General features: G+C 54.2%; 1 non-coding gene across 1 annotated transcript; it reads right to left on the bottom strand.

Annotated features, from left to right (window-relative positions):
- Positions 1-703: 703 nt before the first annotated feature.
- On the bottom strand, positions 704-776 carry TRNAK-CUU (transfer RNA lysine (anticodon CUU)). The gene has a single exon. It is a non-coding gene; the product is annotated as a tRNA-Lys (tRNA).
- Positions 777-6,621: the final 5,845 nt, after the last annotated feature.

Genomic DNA, 6,621 nt, shown 5'->3' with positions numbered 1-6,621 from the left:
TTTGACATCACACTGGCTCACATCTATTGCAGCTTTGAAGTAGCGTGTCTCACGTGGAGATGTGGCACGTGCTATTTCGAAGCTGTGCTTGCTACTTCCATCTCGCTTTCTCGTGTAGATGCACCTTTTGTGTTCTTTCCAAATAACTACAAATTGCCCCATGTGCCCTTCCCATGTGAGAGCCATCTAGTGACTGACACTCACCTTTCCACTGCCCTGGCGAGACGGGCGGCAGGAGTGAAGAATCAGAACATTCCAAGCAGAAATCTCCACCCCTCCTTTGAACACAAACCATCACTGCCCCTGTCCAATAACACTTTTCCCATCACACTTTTGAACCTGCAATCTCTTGTCCTTATGTAAGTGAATAACAAGAGCTCCTCATTTCCTCACCATCCCCTGGACAGTTGGAGCTGATTTGGACACCCAATGCCCACCTGGAGCCAATGCAGAAAGATGCGAAGCTACCGAGCACTGAAGAGGGACAGTCAGCTGGGGAGAGGATTTCCTCTCTTCTCCTTGTGCAGTTGGGAATAGAGACGAAGAGAAGAAAATCCTCTTCCACTGTCTGAAGATGATGGAAATACCAGTTTGTACAAGAGATGAGAACAAGAACACACATTTCCTGCCTTAGGCCAGGACGTCAGGAAGAGCTGTTTGAGAATTGCTCAATCAGCTGAAAACATGAGGGCAAGAAGGGAAGCGCCCAGCATGGGGCTTGAACCCATGACCCTGAGATTAAGAGTCTCATGCTCTACCAACTGAGCTAGCCAGGCCACAAAGGTATAAGCTTACCATGTCCTATCACAGAGGAGACGGAGTCAAATGTGCATGTCAGCTGGATCTCAGTCAAATGTGTGTGGCAAAGTGCTCACAAGGGCCAGACTCCAGTCTTTGTTCTTTGGGCTGCCGGAGGTGAGATGCAAAGAAAACAGACGGTTGGAGTGAATCTTGGCCAAGCCTCTCACTGCTGCTGCGAGCTCTCCCGAACACCTCACACACCTACGGCCATTTCTGCGCAACAAATTAACGCTGACACCGTTTCCCCCAGCGCAGAGCCGGTGCAGGCAGTCGAACACGTTTCTTTTTCATACAGAGAGAACACGCAGTTGAAGAGAGTTTTCCGTGGGAAATTGCCTGTTAGTGACTCTCCAGAGAAAGGGGCATTAGTGGCTCACAGGCGGTTGTGCTTTACAACGCTGGGCGAAGGGAGCAGAAAGAGGGACCTGATTCACTCACCCTTCAGTTCCACTGGGGAGGGCAGAACCCTCACCGAGTGTTTCCTGCCTTCAATGTGCCCAGCATCAGCTGGATCAGGCTCTGACCTGCCCCAGGTGAACGTCGGTCGTCCAGCGCAGTTAGTTATGGGGCAGGAGAACGGGACAAAGAGGCTCCTCCTCATGCTCGTTTTCCTCACCCTGATTCCTCTCCAGCCTCGTGGGCAGAGCTGAGGAAGGAGAGTCCCTGAGGCAAAGCCCCGGGGGTGTCTGAGATGTCACCTGCCCTGCAGCCTGTCCCGCGTGGCTGTTGTCATGGCCTCTCTGTGAGGTCATCACCTTCCAACTTCTTTTAACCAATCAGCTGAGGTGCTGTAAGAGGCCCTTGTGGTGTCACTCCCACACCTACCTGTACCCTGCAGGGTTCATGTCCTGCCCCTGGCAGCCCCTTTGCATGGCTGAGCTTCCACCCCTGTGTCACCCCCACTCACTCAGGGACATTCTGGGGCTCAACTCGGCTGCGCATGGGAACACCAGAGGCTGCTCTGTGCCACAGGCTGTTTGCAGAGATCATCTAGTCTGACCTCCTTGCACATCACAGGCCTCCTGTATGGTGCAGTCGGGAGCAGGGCACCAAAGCGCACACCAGACAGGCACTTGGTCTGCACTGGAAGGTGCCAAGGACTAGAGAAAGCCTCATGCCCCTGGGGCATCTGGAGGACTTTAATGCAGTGACCGGAAGGGAAAGGACCCAAAGTCCACTCTTGTGGGTCTGCATCATAATCCACATGCAGAACAACTCTGTGCTCAGGTCTGCACATTTCACAGTTTTATTTCTCTCTCAAGCTGAAATTGAATTCTTTGAGCAGTGAGTTCTACAGTTCCTAATCGGGCCAGAGTAATGACCAATAGATAGATAGATAGATAGACACCAAAAATCCATCAATCTATCTATCTAATTGGGAATACAACTACATGTCATAAAATTCCTTCCCTTTAACTTTAATTAAATTGAATTCCCCTTTAATTGCACGAAGGGAGATTTCGGTTGGACATCAGGAAATATTTCCTGTCAGGGCAGTTAAGCACTGGAATAAAATGCCTTGGGTAAAGGCAAAATCTCCATCTTTGGAGATATTTTAGAAGTTGGATAAATATCCAATGGGGAATATCTAGATCAGGGGTAAGGAAACTTTTTACTTTGGTCCCCACTTTTCATCTCTGAAATTAGGAGCTACCCCACAACCTCTCGAATGTGATCAGAACCTACAGAAATTTCAGTGATGTTCACAGGCTTAAACGCCCATTTGGGCGTGTGAAAGAAAACAAGTCTGTAAAAGAGAAGAACTTTATTCATCAGTGTATAAATGTGATGACACACAGTAACCGATTTCATCATTTTTCATTAGATGGATGAGCCTGAGACCCAGCAGGTAACTGGGCTGTGCCCCCCTTCTGAAATTTCATGCCCCCTGAGGTTTGCTCACCCCACGATAGATGGTGCTTGGCCCTGCCATGAGGGACGGGGACTAGACTTGATGACCACTTCAGGTCTCTTCAATTCTTGAGCCCTATGAGTCTGTGACTCCCACTGGCCCTGGCCCTGGCCCTGCTTCACTTCTTAAGACTTTTGAATTTCTATGCCCTGCTCCTTAGCCTTGGAGTGTCAAGTATTCTCTTGAGTGGCCGGCACATCCTCTGCAGCCCCTGGGGGAGGCACTGAAGGGGGAACTCATATCTGCCCTTGACTGCAGGAATTGCCCCTGCGTTTCCCATTGGCCAGGAGGGGGGAACCGCAGCCAATAGGAAGTGGTGTGTGGTGCCTATGAATGACAGGGAGTGCATGGAGCCACTTTCCCCTCACCCCCAGGAGCTGCTGCTAGTGGGAGGTGAACCTGCTTTAGCCCCACTGCGCCACTCCATGGCTGCACCAGAGTTTGATATGCCCCAATCTACGCTGCTGCACAAGGGATACTGCAGCTACCCAAAGCACTGCAGCCCCTGGAGGGTTTGCAGGAGGCAAAGGGCTGTCTAAGCAGAGTCCCTGACCCTGTACATCAGGTCTGGCATCCCCAGGGCCTCTCTGTTCCCTGCCAGCATGGCCCACACAGCACAGAAGGAACACAGGGCTGAGACTGGGGACTCAGGTGCCCGGCTGCCGTTGCAATGAGTGGAATGAAACGGGAAATGCTGAGGTGTCCTATGCAGCAGCGCAGTCAGCATGTGGGTAAGGATGGCCCTGCCACCATATGCTTAGCTGGCAGAGAGCAATCTAGAGCTCTGATAGGAGGAGACACCAGCACGCACATGTGGTGAGGCTGGCCAGCCTGTTGGAAAGGGGCTTTGGCCATCTCCATCCCTCCCCTCGCTTGGCTACTTACTTCATAGGGTGTCATAAGGAGGAGGGAGAAAACTTGCTCTTCTTGGCCTCTGAGGATAGAACAAGAGGCAATGGGCTTAAGCTGCAGCAGGGGAGGTTTAGGCTGGACATTAGGAAAAAGTTCCTAACTGTCAGGGTGGTCAAACACTGGAATAAATTTCCTGGGGAGGTTGTGGATTCTCCATCTCTGGAGTTATTTAAGAACAGGTTACAGAGCCGTCTATCAGGGATGGTTTAGACAGTACTTGGTCCTGCCATTGGGGCAGGGGACTGGACTCGATGGCCTCTCAAAGTCCCTTCCAGTCCTAGTGTCCTATGATTCTATCACTGATTCACCTGACTGAGAAGCACTTGGGCCCTGGACACAGCCTGACCAGCCTTTCCCCATCCCAGGAGATGATGTTGATCACAAGGTTCTTGTCCAGTCCTCATGGTGTTGACCTGACGGACAAAATTCTTGCGGTCCAAATACACCCCACCGGGGCAGGGTCTCCAGCCCATGAGGCGGAGGAAGGCTTAATAGTCACCACCTCTACTAAAGGGACAGGCTTCCAAGTGGGTCTGGACCAGGTGAGGCTGGGGCTTGCCTGGACACAGCTTCCCAAAACACAAAGCCAGCCCCCCAGAAGCTCACACTGCACCACACACTACCCCAGGAAGGGGCAGCAGGAGCACCCTGCCAAGTGGCACCTGCCCTCCACAGCAGCTCCAGTGGTTTTCTCTGCTCTCCATTTCCTCCCCAGTTCTGCTGGCCTCAAAGCTCTAGGAATCAGGGAAGTCATAAACACAGGAGACCACTGCCCCAGCCAGTCATGGCCCCCAGCACTTCTGCACAGGTTGTTGTGGAACTCTGGAAATCCTCTTCAGAGACGTTCAAGTGTCTAAGTGTCTGGCTGTGCTACACAAATTAGTTCAGAGATGTTAAGGGTGGTGGGACCTCATTCCTCTGCTGGGTGGGATGCTCAGCAGGGTCAGGTACATACCCTACAGGGGACACACCTCCGTGCCACAGGGCGGGGGCACCAGACATGACCTGGATCCCACACACCCCCAGGGGACCCCGACCCACAACTGCCCAGCCACAGCACGGTCCCAGGATGGCGGCATGGCCAGCAGCACCCTGCTCAAATTGCAACACATTATGGGTGCACATGGCCCAAGCTCAAAGACCCACCTGGCCCTGTGTGAGACAGGGCTGCCCATTGCAACAGCCTGTTCCTGGAGCAAGTAGCAGGGACTTGGGGCATGTGCCTCAGTGCTGTGAGCTGCACCCCAGAAAGTCCCTTGCTGCATTGCAGAGCTTGTCTACATGAGCCGGTGGCATCAACTCAGTTCCATTCTTATTACATCAGCGCAGAGGCTTTCCAATTGAGGCGGCCTGGATTCCCCCTCTGCCAGCTGCCAACTCCCCCAGGGAGCCACAGATCTGATCCCAGGGCAAGAGGCAAATCCCCTGGGACCATATCCCAGCCCCAGCTCCCTGCGTGGGGCAGACACAGCAGGGCTCACACTCAGCAGAAGAGCCGCCCTCGGCCCCAGCACACACTGTCTGTGCTGCCCAGGGAGTGAATTGCACTAAGGGAGCCTGTGAAGCGAAGGGGCCTCACCACAGACCTGCAGCCCTCGCCAGTGCAGACGTGTGGTGCCCCCCACTCCTGACCTCCAGCCCCTAACAGCCCTGGGAAGCCTCTTACTCATGACTTGCAGCCCCTACCAGCCCAGCTCTGTGGTGCCCTTCACTTCCCACACGCTGTCCAGATACTGGGCTCGAGGGCACCTCTGAGCTGGGCCCCCAGTGCCAGTCCTGTCTACACAGCTCCACACTCCCTGCAGGTGAGTGACTGTTGTGAAGAGGATCCAAAGGGCAGCTGGTCCCTGTGAGAGGAGTCTGGGCCAGGGCTGCCTGTGGGATCTCCTGGAAAAGCCAAGAGCCCCTGGGAGGCCATTGACTGGCTGCCAAGCCCCCGGCCCTGCTCAAAGGTTTCACACAGGGAAAGCTGTAAAGTCAGCCCCACCCCCAGGGCACAGTGATTTGCACTGGGCTGGTAATAGAGCAAAGGGGTTGTGTGGAGGGTCACAAGTGGGGCTGAAGGGCAGAAGGAGACAGAAAGGCAAAATGTTCTTCTCGTTACGCTGCATCAAACACTCCCCCTGACGAGCTCCAGCTGGGGCAGCGCAGCCCATCCCCCCTCCGTGAGAGACAGGAGATAACTGTGCCCCACAGCTGGGCCCTCCTCGCCCCACCCCTGGGGTGTGAACAGGGAGAAAGGAGGGAGTGGGGAGCACAGAGTGAAAGTGAGGGGGGGACTCAGGCTGGGGGAGCAGAGGACGGGCAGGACTCCAGGCTCTGCTGGTGGGATCCTGCACTGGGGCAGGTGGGGAGAGAGGAGGCTTCCCTCAGGCACAATGTCTGTGCTGGGGAGTGGGAAGGGCTGGTTGTGGGCATCCATCACAGTGGTTCAGCCCCACAAAAGCTCAGCACTGGATAAATTAGGTTCGTCATCTTTGAAATGCACCTGTCTAGTAAACAGGAAATCCTGGGTTCAACTCCCAGTGGTGCCTTGGGGAATGTCTTCAACAACATTTTCCTACCTGTGTCTGGGGAACAGAAGAGCCCTCCCTTGGCAATCCCAGCCATTGCTGGGGAAGGTAAAGGCTGATGGCAGAGGGGCATTGGAAAGCCTCCACTCACAGACTAGAGCTCAGGCAAAGTCAGCTGGAACTGATGTTTGGAAGGTGACTCCTCTGGCTGCAAGAAGAGAGGCTGATCCTCCCAGCTCTGGGGCTCTGTGCCCTGTCTGGGCAGGGCAGGAGAGGGAGTCACTCTCCTCTCACATCCCTTTGTCATTGACAAAACCCAAACAAGTTAGAAGAAAAGTCCCAGAGAGGCTCTGTGGCTCCCCTGGCCATGAACCTCCCAGGTACATGGGGATGAGGAAAGCAGCACCCAGTGGTGCCTGGCCAAATATTTCTGGCTCCCTCTCACCTGCTTTGCAGCACCCCTGGGCTGTGCTGGGGAGTTCA

This window comes from Carettochelys insculpta, chromosome 7 (assembly GCF_033958435.1).
Source record: "Carettochelys insculpta isolate YL-2023 chromosome 7, ASM3395843v1, whole genome shotgun sequence".
Lineage (NCBI taxonomy): Eukaryota > Metazoa > Chordata > Testudines > Carettochelyidae > Carettochelys > Carettochelys insculpta.
The sequence above is the reverse complement of the archived record's forward strand: the minus strand, read 5'-3'. Positions and strand labels throughout refer to the sequence as shown.